Source organism: Cherax quadricarinatus, chromosome 73 (assembly GCF_038502225.1).
Source record: "Cherax quadricarinatus isolate ZL_2023a chromosome 73, ASM3850222v1, whole genome shotgun sequence".
Taxonomy (NCBI): Eukaryota; Metazoa; Arthropoda; class Malacostraca; order Decapoda; family Parastacidae; genus Cherax; species Cherax quadricarinatus.
In genome coordinates this window covers 210,042-222,541 of record NC_091364.1, presented here as the reverse complement: position 1 = coordinate 222,541, position 12,500 = coordinate 210,042, and the positions used below count along the sequence as shown (strand labels likewise).

Genomic DNA, 12,500 nt, shown 5'->3' with positions numbered 1-12,500 from the left:
TCCTAACCTCTATCACCCCACTGGGAAGACTGTTCCACGCATCTACAACTCTGTTAGAAAACCAGTACTTACCTATGTCCTTTCTAAATCTAAATTTATCCAACTTAAATCCATTATTCCTGGTTCTTACCTGGTTCGACACCCTCAGTACTTTATTAATGTCTCCCTTGTTTATGCCCGTCATCCACTTGGAAATAAATGGTATAAAATACCGACACAATGGCAATATAAACACAAATGCAGTATAATGTGATCCTTTATTGACTACGTTTCGCCCACACAGTGGGCTTTTTCAAGTCACAAACAGAACTACCTGGGGTGTATGTATGTATAATGTTCGCCAAGACCATAGTCCTGGCACGGGTCCCAATCTTGCGATGACCCGTCTCTGGCTCCCGATGGAGAAAGGTTTCCACAATGATGCGACGCATGCCGCTCAAGCGCCCCTCTGGTCAGTTCAACTGGTGCATCTCATAAGCGACACCATATGTAACTATGGACACTAGCGAGGAGGAGGATATGTCATTATTACAGGTAACAGCTTGTCTGGTTCGTTGACCCCATGGTACACTAGCATGGCCGCAGTCATCTCTGGGTCCTCTTCGGGAGGGAATATCACCCCTAGTTGCCTGCGGAGTGTCTCAGTAGCTTCGCACTCTAGAAGATAGTGTGTTAGGGGCCGCTGGACAACGTGCTGACAGTACTGGCACATCTCCTCCTCAGCCTTGTCTACCATCATCTTGGCTGTGGGAAAGCCCAAACGAAGCCGATGGATGGCGGTACACTGCGCTCTGGACCAGCTTCTATCATATGGAGGGGGTTCTCCCTGAGTCGCTGCTCGGTACCACTGTTGAGATGGGGTATCACCTAAGACCTCCCCCATAAGTTTCGTGGCTCTGGCAGCCACCAGTTTGGTCTGTCGTAGGCTGATTGGGACAGTAATCCCAACATGTGGATAGTCTGTTGCTGCCTTGGCTGCATCATCTGCCGCCTCATTTCCCCGGATGCCAGCATGGCTGGGGATCCAGTTCAATGTCGATCTATTACCCTGAACTTCTAAGGCTGTCATTATGCTCAGGATCGATGTGATGAGGTGAACATTATCCTGTGGTTGAGGATGGGAGAGGGCATTGATTGCAGAGGTGGAATCAACATGTATGACAGGTCGGAGTCGATGTCGTAGGGCATGTGACAATGCCTGCTGAATCGCCACCAGCTCAGCTTGAAGGATCGTGCAGTGGTCAGGGAGTCGCCAGCCTTGTGTGTGACCATTGTGGTACAGTCCAGCTGCTGCTCTCTTCCTATCAGGGTCGACAGAACCATCTGTGAAATACACTGCACATGTGCCTCCCTCTGCCAGTGCCATGCTTGTCTCAGCATGATTGCTGAGGGTGTCTCGACTGCAGAGACACTTAGAGATGGGCAGCTGCATGATGAAAACATCGGCTGGATCTGGGCGCCAGGGAGGTGGTGGATGGTACCCAGCAACAGGAAGGTCACAACTCTTCTCACAGAGCAGCTGTACAGGCAGCAGCTTCCGCCCAGCAGCACAAAACGAACGAATCCAGGAGTAGTCCGTGAAGAGTGTGGGATCTTGTGACATGGTTGTTAATATCCGTCTCCTTAGTGGGGTACCTTGCTGCCGGTGCAGAATCGTGGCCACTTTGCAGGCGTTTATGTATCTTACTCTGTCAGCCAAGGAAGGAAGCCGGGCCTCAGATCTGAGACATACTGTGTTGGTCCAGATGGGGGCACCAAGCATAGTTCTTATCGCCTGGTTTTGTACGACCTCCACCCTTTGCCTGCTCTGCGGGAAGAGATGAGCTAAAGCCGGTGCACTGTAGTCAATGAGCGAGCGTATAGCTTGTATATAGTACAAGCGAAGTACATCTTTGCTTGCCCCTGCACGGTGCCTCGTCATGGCTCTCATGGCGTTGAGTCTGAGTAGAGCACGTGACCTGACATACTCGGCCTGTTTCTGAAAGGTCAGCTTTTTATCAATGTAGATTCCCAAGTACAGGTAGGAGCCTGTCCACTCAAGTTCTATATCCTGAATACGTAATCTATTCATAGGATCTGGTCCCTTGAACATCATTGCAAGAGATTTCTCGGCCGAGATCTTGAGGCCTAGTTCCTTGCAAGACTGCGTAATTAGGTCCAAAGCTCTCTGAGCCTGTCGTTCTAAATTGCCTTTCCCATTCACTACTAGTGCAAGATCATCAGCATAGCTGAGGAGCTGTGTACCACTATGAAAGGGAAGGCTCACAAGTTCCTGCATAAGGATGTTAAACAGGGTAGGACTGAGCACACCTCCTTGTGGCGTACCGTTTTCCAGGGTTTTAAAGGAAGAGTAGTGTCCCTGAAAGCTGACACAGGCCTGCCTGCCCCTAAGGTAGGACTCTATCCAGGCCAGGAGGCGTCCTTTGATTCCCTTCCGAGCTAGTATTGCCAGAATTGCTGTGGGGCTGGCCAGCTCAAATGCCTTCTCAAGGTCGAGGTAGACGACGATACTAGGTTTTTTGTTGCTATCAGCAATCTGGCTTAGTAGAGTGGTTATGCACTCTGCTGTTCCCACTCCTTTGGTGAAGCCAAATATGTGATGATGAGAGGGTCCAAGTTTCCATAGGAGGCGGTTTAACACCATCCTCTCAGCAGTCTTGGCTAAGCAGCTGGTCAGCGATATGGGTCTCATACTGCCTGGGTCCTTGGGCTTTGGAATTGGTACGATTGTAGCTTTCTTCCAAGCTGCTGGGAGTGTCCTGGCCCTCCACGACTTGTTAATGACGTCTAGTATGGCCTCCCATCCACTCTGCCCAGCCCGTGCAATCATGGAGTACGTCACACCATCGATGCCCGGGGCAGTGTCACCTGTGTTCTTAATGGCACGTCGGAGTTCCAAGTCCGTGAGGTCTACATCAGTCACATCTTCCGACTCACATGCAGCTTGTATCGTTAGCTGGCGCTGTGGCAGAAGATCCGTCTGTATATTCCGGATGTCCTGTGGGAGCTGAGTGGAGGCTCCCCTGGAAGTGAAAAGCTCCACTAGTTTCTCTGCTTCCTGGGATGGGTTCGGGTGTGCTGGTGGCCTCGGCTTGCTCTTGCCAGTTGCTATGTTGAGCTTGCCCCATATCTCAGATAAGGTGGTGTGATGCCCGAATGTTGAGCACCACTCCAGCCATTTCTCAGTTTTTACTCTGAGAGAGATTCTGCGGGCATGCTGCACAATGGCTCTCAGAGTATTCCTGTTCTCTGCCGTAGGGTTACGCCTGTATAGCTTCCTAAAAGAGTTGATGCGGTGGTTCTGCTCCCGCACCTCGTCGTTGTAGAACCACCAGTCTCTTTTGTGAGTGCGTCCTGCGGACTTCTTTGGAATTGCGCACTCTGCTGCCTGGATGAGAACAGTGATTAGCTCCTGTTCAGCCGTATCACAGTCTTCAGATAGAGAGTATGTGGACCACCAGTTATGAAGATAATCCTGGAACACCTTCCAGTTGGCCCTCTTTACGTCCCATCTAGGAGGCAGCACAACTGTGGGAGGCCTGTTGATGTTGAAGGTGGTGATCACTGCAAAGTGGTCACTGACAAGGTGAGGATGAGTTTCCCATGTGGCTCCTGCTGCGAGTTGTCTTGACCCGAAGGTAAGGTCGAGGCAGCCACCCAACAGGTGTGTGGGGTCTCCATTGTTTAGCAACTTTACCTCTGGAATATCGTGTAGGAGCATTGCTATATGTCTGCCAGCAGCATTGGTTGCTGAGTGAGAGTGCAGAATAGGGTGATGTGCGTTGAAATCTCCACCCACAATAATACACTCAGTGCGTGCTAGTGCGAGGAGCTCTGCAATGTCGAGGGTGTGTCTTGGGTTCTTGTAGATGTTATAGATGGTAATGGGCGCCCCAGGTATGTGCACAAGGATGGCCTGTACCTCGACATCCTCCCCACAGTCCACAGGGTTGGCTATAACCTCGTGAGGTATTGTATTGGATACAAATACAGCTGTGCCTCTGCAGTGAATGCCCGGGTCCATGTGCCGAAAATACCCAGCAAAACCGGGTAGTCTTGGGCACATAGTCGGGACAGTCAGAGTTTCTTGTAGCAAGACGATGTCAACCCGATCCCGAATTACTGCCTCCAGCAAGAGGTGCTGTTTGCCCCTCAGGCCCTGAATGTTCCATTGTAGGACCTTGAGGGTGTGATTTGGCCCAGAGGTTATTCCATCGCTGTTGTTTCCTGAGCTGGAGACTGAGTCCTGCCCGCTCTGAGAACCTGCAAATTCATGGCATCCACTGTCTCCTCTTCGGTCAGAAAGCACACTCTCAGGAGAGTACTGACCATCTGCCGGAATGCGCTCTGTTGTTCCGTGGAGTTGATTGTGTTGCAAATAAGATCCGTGAACACCTTGATGAGTGCTACGAGATCCTCCCTGGTGAGGGCCTGCTTTGGAGATGGGTTCGAAACAGTGGATATTATCTGGGCTGCTGTGGTCTGTAGGGACTGCTGAGGGTTGGATTTCTTTATTGTATGCACCGTGGTCTGTTGCTGTATACCAGGTTGAGTAGCCGGGATCTGCTGGTGAGGTGCCAGTTGAGTCTGCAAAGCGCCTGTGCCGGGTAAGGAGTGCCTGCGTTGTCGTGCTATGGCCGGTGGGGGCTCGTTTAGTGCAGCCTGCTGATCGCATTGACCCGATGCACCCTGTTGACGCCTCCTGTTCCTCTTGTTTCTGTTTCTTCGTTGAGGTAGGGGTGCAGGAGGTTCTTGACCTTGACGCCTGGTTGAGGCTTCTAGGGTTGGGAATTCCTGGGCATTGACTTGGTTTAGCTGCTGAGAGATCTGCGGTATGGCAGGGTTCTCTGCACCCATCGTTTGATGATCCGTCGTAGCCTGTTGCCGAGTTTTTGGCGTCTTCCAGACTTCTTGAATTCTGGCGAGCCTCTCGGGGCATCGAGGATTCCAGGCATGGTGTTTCTGCCTGCAGTTCGGGCATTGTGGAGTGGGTGGCGATGCATTTTTCAGCTTGGTGATGCATTCCTCGGTAGGGTGGTGCTGGCTGCAGACACCGCAGATTACTCTGTTCGGACATAGTGCACCCAGGTGTCCATAACGCTGACACTTGAAACAGCGAACTGGTTCTGCTGTGAAGGTCCTGACATCGTACCTGCCCCAAGAACCGAGGTCCAGCTGGGATGGCAGTGGTCCTACATGCTGAATGAGAACCTGTCGGGTCGGTGCGTTGCCTGCCGTCTTTGCCTTGAGACGTTGAGCTGACACCACACTGGGATGAGCTGCTACTGCCTCGATGGGCATCATCAGCGGGTATCGCATCACTACACCCTTGGTGATCTTCTGCCGAGAGTCCAGTTCCTCCAGGGTGAATGAGCGATCTGTCTCCATGACTCTCTTCAAGGTGGTATACATTTCCTTGTTGAGAGGAGTCAATATTGGTTCTCCCCTCAAGTTGAACCATATCTTGAACTTCAGGTTGTGTCGTGATTCCAGGTATGAAACAACCCCATAGTGGGTTCTGTGGTCCCCATAAGACTTCACCTTGAATTTGCCAGGTCGGTTGAGCTGGTTTGCCTGCTCCTTGGACGGACGGTGCTTCTTCTTCTTGTCCACAGTGTTCCATCCCTCTTGGTTTTCGTGGGGTGCGGTGTTTATTTCCGCACCTGTTTCTATTGTCGCTGGCTCCATGGTTGGGACTGTCAGATCTGCTACAATGTGAACAGGATCTTCCTCTTCCTCTCGCAACTTCTTCGCTAGAATTTCGCCCCACATTTCCAAATCTGAGTCCTCCGTCGTGTTCATGGAGCATCGTGACCTCTTCTTTTCGGCAGAAGCCATGTGCCTATCTTCTGAAAAGGTAGTGAACTCTGTGAACTGAGAGTGTGTCAATGGATTGTCGTAATACGAGTCCTCCTGTTGGGAGGTCCGGAGCTGATGTATCACACTGGCCGATTCCCACCAAGGCAGGGTGGCCTGAAAAAGAAAAACTTTCACCATCATTCACTCCATCACTGTCTTGCCAGAAGGGTGCTTTACACTACAGTTTTTAAACTGCAACATTAACACCCCTCCTTCAGAGTGCAGGCACTGTACTTCCCATCTCCAGGACTCAAGTCCGGCCTGCTAGTCAGTTAGCAAGAACTCATTTAAAATTGAGTTCTTTATAAAACTTTCTCTTATACATTTAAAGTTATATTTTTTCATTAATGTTAATGTAAAAATTAATAATCTTGTACCAAAAGAACCTTAGAAAACTTACCTAACCTTATTTTAACAAGCATAATTTAATTTAGCCTAATCCAACTAAATATATTTTAGATAAGTTTACAATAATTTGATGATAAACACAATGAAATATATTTTTTCGTTATGTTCAGAATGATTTTTGCGAAGTTATTGCATACAAAAATTTTCACTTGCCTTATTCGGAAAGAAGAGCATTGCTATTTAAGCCAAAATTGCAAGTTTTACCTATTCAGGGTGTTAATACTGCAGTTTTATAATTGTAGTGCAAGCGCGCCTCTGGCAAGACAGTGATGGAGTGAATGATAGCGAAAGTTTTTCTTTTTCGGGCCATCCTACCTTGGTGGGAAATGGCCGATGTGTTTATATATATATATATATATATATATATATATATATATATATATATATATATATATATATATATATATATCTTTCTTTTCTTTCAACACAATGGCCATATCCCACCGAGGCGGGGTGGCCCAAAAGGAAAAACAAAAGCTTCTCCTTTTAAATTTAGTAATATATACAGGAGAAGGGGTTACTAGACCCTTGCTCCTGGCATTTTAGTCGCCTCTTACAACACGCATGGCTTACGGAGGAAAAATTCTGTTCCACTTCCCCATGGAGGATATATATATATATATATATATATATATATATATATATATATATATATATATATATATATATTTATTTATTTATTTATTTATTTATTTATTTTATACACTATATAGCGGTAAAGACAAATACGGGCGGCAATATGTCTTTGTATCCTGCTGTCGGCATTATAATGAACTAAAATAAAACAGTAGATGGGAAGTAGCAGGTGTGGCTGATGGTTGTAGTGGTGGTTTTGGGAGAGATAAGAACCAAGTGGCTGGGGAAGAAGGTTTGTGTTGGAAAGGTAGTATTGTGATGGTGTTGCTTCGTATCCTGTCTCCAATACATCACTGCCACCTCTTGCACTTGCCCCTGCAGGTAATAAACTTCCTCCGAGCACTCCTGGTGGTGAGAGGTTCACATTCTGTCTCTGTCTGTCTCTGTCTGTCTGTCTGTCTGCCTCTGTCTCTCTCTGTCTCTGTCTCTCTCTGTCTGTCTCTGTCTCTCTCTCTGTCTCTCTCTGTCTCTCTCTGTCTCTCTCTCTCTCTCTCTCTCTCTCTCTCTCTCTCTCTCTCTCTCTCTCTCTCTCTCTCTCTCTCTCTCTCTCTCTCTCTCTCTCTCTCTCACTCCCTCCCTCCCTCACTCCCTCCCTCCCTCCCTCCCTCCTTCCCTCCCTCCCTCCCTCTCCCCCTCCCTCCCTCCCTCTCCCTCCCTCCCTCCCCCCTCCCTCTCACTCCATCTCACTCCCTCTCACTCCCTCCCACTCCCTCCCACCTTCCCTCCCTCTCCCTCCCTCTCCCTCTACTACAATTATCAGAAATAAAAAAAATGTAATAATTGCTGAAGATGGGAATTCTATGTAATTACCTATTTGTAGCCACAGGAGCAGAGCTCCTGTGGCTACTAATATGCAGTAAAACACCACCACCACCACCCACAAGAGCAGAGCTCCTGTGGGTGGTGTTTTGTTGAGTGTGTGCGCGAGTACCAAAAATTTCTACTAAACGAATGTAACAGTTAAAATGAAAGGCCGGAATTTGAACCCGTGATCTGGCGGTCTTCAGACTGGCAGTCCAGTACTCTGCCTCTGAGCTAGGATTGATAAGTAGAATTCAAGCCAAGAAAGTCAATTCTCTGGAAAGGTTTATGCTAACCGCAACTGCGGCTTTCAGCGTGGATTTTTTATGAAGTATTACCCCATCCACTGTATAATATATATATATATATATATATATATATATATATATATATATATATATATATATATATATATATACATATATACATATATATATATATATATATATATATATATATATATATATATATATATATATATATATATATATATATATACATACATATATATATATATATATATATATATATATAAATATATATATATATATATATATATATATATATATATATATATATATATATATATATATATATATATATATATATATATATATATATATATATATGATTGAGGGACTGATTACCTCATTCTCCTCCTCTCCTTACGCCTTCCTCTTTGTATTGGACTGATGAAGCCACTGTGTGGCGAAACGTTTCCTGAATAAAGATTCCCATATGCTGCATAAGTGTCTCAATCTTCAACTTGTCGGTTTTTCAAACCATTCATCACATATATATATATATATATATATGCAATAAGATCACAGTAAACAGGTGATTTCAAAATATGCAAAACAACCACTCTGAAAGAATAGAGAAATTCCAAGCGCTTTCGTGACTACTCACATTATCAAGGAACTATGAAAGTGAAGCATCCAAGGAAGCTATATAAGGGGTCGGCCAGCACCTCACTATCAGATCCCACAACAGTTAAACACGTGACGCGCGGCGAGCCAACTTGGACAGGTCCTTTGCAAAACTCACCCCCAAGCTATTTATTTAAGAACATAAGAATGTAGGAACACTGCAGAAGGCCTACTGGCCCATACGAGGCAGGTCCTTATCAAAACGACATCTACCTAAAGCTACTCAAGAAACAACTCCCGCACCCCCCAACACCAATCAAACCCAGCCCCTCCCACTCATATATTTGTCCAGTCTCTTCTTAAAGCTACCCAAGGTCCTAGCCTCTATCACCCCACTGGGAAGACTGTTCCACGCATCTACAACTCTGTTAGAAAACCAGTACTTACTTATGTCCTTTCTAAATCTAAATTTATCCAACTTAAATCCATTATTCCTGGTTCTTACCTTGTTCGACACCCTCAGTACTTTATTAATGTCTCCCTTGTTTATGCCCGTCATCCACTTATACACTTCAATGATATCTCTCCTCATTCTACGCCTCTCCAGAGAGTGGAGATTTAAGGCTTTAAGTCTATCTTCATACGGGAGGTTCCTTACACAGTAAATCATTTTAGTCATTCTTCTCTGTATGTTCTCTAATGAGTCTATGTCCATCCTGTAGTAAGGGGACCATGGAAATATAAACACAAATGCAGTATAATGTGATCCTTTATTGACGACGTTTCACCCACACATTGGGCTTTTTCAAGTCACACACGGATCTACCTGGGGTTGAAGGAACGCGAGTATTTATAGTCCGGCTGAGGTCAGGTGAAGAATGCTGCATCTGATGATGTACCGAGTTGGGTTGTAGAGTCTAAAAACTTGGGTAGCTTGGAAAGGAGACTGGACAAGTTTGTGAGCAGACCTTCTACAGTGTTCTTATGTGGGATAGCGATGAAGAAGTTTCTTGGCAAGTGGTTCAGCTATGTTATAGAAGCCACTATTCTGGTTGAAGGTTAAGACACATGTGCAACATCTGGATATCTTTATTGTAGTAGACGTTTCGCCATCCAGTGGCTTTATCAATACAGTTGTGCAAGGAAGGTATAAAATACCGACAATATGAAAGTTAAGACACATGTGCAACATCTGGATATCTTTATTGTAGTAGACGTTTCGCCATCCAGTGGCTTTATCAATACAGATTCTAGGACATAATAGGAAGACAGTAGAACTATATACAAAAGATGAGAACATAAGAACATAAGAAAGGAGGAACACTGCAGCAGGCCTGTTGGCCCATACTAGGCAGGTCCTTTACAATTCATCCCACTAACAAACATTTGACCAACCCAATTTTCAATGCTACCCAAGAAATAAGCTCTGATGTGCAAGTCCCACTCAAATCCAACCCCTCCCACTCATGTACTTATCCAACCTAAATTTGAAACTACCCAAGGTCCTAGCCTCAATAACCCAACTAGGTAGACTGTTCCACTCATCAACTACCCTATTTCCAAACCAATACTTTCCTATGTCCTTTCTAAATCTAAACTTATCTAATTTAAATCCATTACTGCGGGTTCTCTCTTGGAGAGATATCCTCAAGACCTTGTTAATATCCCCTTTATTAATACCTATCTTCCACTTATACACTTCGATCAGGTCTCCCCTCATTCTTCGTCTAACAAGTGAATGTAACTTAAGAGTCTTCAATCTTTCTTCATAAGGAAGATTTCTAATGCTATGTATTAATTTAGTCATCCTACGCTGAATGTTTTCTAACGAATTTATGTCCATTCTGTAATATGGAGACCAGAATTGAGCTGCATAATCTAGGTGAGGCCTTACTAATGATGTATAAAGCTGCAGTATGACCTCTGGACTTCTGTTGCTTACACTTCTTGATATAAATCCCAGTAATCTATTTGCCTTATTACGTACGCTTAGGCATTGCTGTCTTGATTTAAGGTTGCTGCTTACCATAATCCCCAAGTCCTTTTCGCAATCTGTATGGTTAAGTTCTACATTATTTAACTTATAAGTGCTAGGGTTATGGACACTCCCGAGCTTCAGAACCTTGCATTTATCTACATTGAACTGCATCTGCCACTTTTCTGACCAAGAGTAGAGTTTGTCTAAATCCTCCTGAAGTTCCCTAACATCTACGTTTGAATCAATTATCCTACCTATCTTCGTGTCATCGGCGAATTTGCTCATATCACTAGTAATTCCTTCATCAAGATCATTGATATATATTATAAACAACAACGGGCCCAAGACTGATCCCTGTGGAACGCCACTTGTTACTGATCCCCACTCGGATTTAACCCCATTTATGGACACTCTTTGCTTCCTGTCTGTGAGCCATGATTCGATCCACGAGAGCACCCTTCCCCCAATGCCATGAGCTGCTACTTTCTTCAACAGTCTTTGGTGAGGAACTCTATCAAATGCCTTACTAAAATCTAAGTAAATAATATCAAATTCTTTATCGTGGTCAACAGCCTCAAAAGCTTTACTGAAGAAAGTTAATAAATTAGTTAGACAGGACCGGCCTCTTGTGAATCCATGCTGAGTATCTTTAATCAAGCTATGCTTATCGAGATGGCTTCTTATAATCTCAGCTATAATTGACTCTAGTAATTTGCCTACAATTGAGGTCAGGCTTATTGGGCGGTAATTTGACGGTAACGACTTGTCCCCTGTTTTAAAAATAGGAATTACATTAGCCATCTTCCACATATCAGACACTGCACCTGTTTGAAGAGATAAATTAAAAATATTAGTTAATGGTTCACAGACTTCCATTTTGCATTCCTTAAGAACCCTTGAAAAAACCTCATCAGGACCCGGTGACTTATTTTGCTTCAGTCGGTCTATCTGCTTCACAACCATTTCACTAGTGACTGTGATGTTACATAATTTATCTTCTTCTGATCCACTATAAAAATTAATTACCGGAATATTATTAGTGTCTTCCTGTGTAAAAACCGAGAGAAAATAATTATTTAAAATCGAGCACATTTCATTCTCTTTGTCAGTAAGATGCCCATAGTTATTTTTAAGGGGACCTATCTTATCTCTGACTTTTGTTCTATATACCTGGAAAAAACTTTTTGGGTTAGTTTTAGAATCCCTAGCAACTTTAATTTCATAGTCCCTTTTAGCTTTTCTTATCCCCTTTTTAATGTCCCTCTTAATGTCAATATACTGATTCATAAGATGACCCTCGCCTCTTTTGATACGCCTATAAATTCCTTTCTTATGCCCTAGTAGATATTTCAGCCTATTATTCATCCATTTTGGGTCATTTCTATTTGATCTAATTTCCTTATAAGGGATAAACGTTCTTTGAGCAGCATGTATTGTGTTCAGAAAACTGTCATATTGATAGCTCTCTTCGTTACCCCAGTCAACAGATGATAAGTGTTCTCTAAGCCCATCGTAATCTGCTAAGCGAAAATCTGGGACTGTTACTGAGTTATCCCTACTATCATACTTCCATTCAATTCTAAATGTAATTGATTTGTGGTCGCTAGCACCCAGTTCCTCTGAAACTTCTAAATTATTAACAAGGGATTCATTGTTTGCCAGAACTAAGTCAAGCAGGTTATTTCCCCTTGTAGGTTCTGTCACAAACTGCTTCAAAAAACAATCCTGAACTACTTCTAAGAAATCGTATGATTCTAAATTCCCAGTCAAGAAATTCCAATCAATATGACTAAAGTTAAAGTCTCCTAGAATTACTACATTATCGTGCCTTGTGGCCCTAACAATTTCCTCCCATAGTAGTCTCCCTTGGTCCCTATCTAAATTTGGGGGACGGTATATCACACCTAAAATTAATTTTTCATGCCCCTCTGAAAATTCTTTCCAAACAG

The 12,500-nt window shown here is 44.3% G+C and overlaps 1 protein-coding gene across 6 annotated transcripts in view; it reads left to right on the top strand.

Moving 5' to 3' along the window:
• mmy (UDP-N-acetylglucosamine pyrophosphorylase mmy) overlaps window positions 1-12,500 on the top strand; it is a 266,724-nt gene that overhangs the window by 44,191 nt on the left and 210,033 nt on the right. Inside the window, exon 1 of one of the 6 annotated variants that reach the window (XM_070100502.1) lies at window positions 7,203-7,224. The exons of the other annotated variants lie outside the window; for them this stretch is intronic. The gene's annotated coding sequence lies outside the window, so the exon portion shown is untranslated. Of the gene's footprint in view, window positions 1-7,202; window positions 7,225-12,500 lie in introns of those variants that run through there. 6 annotated transcript variants of the gene reach the window in all.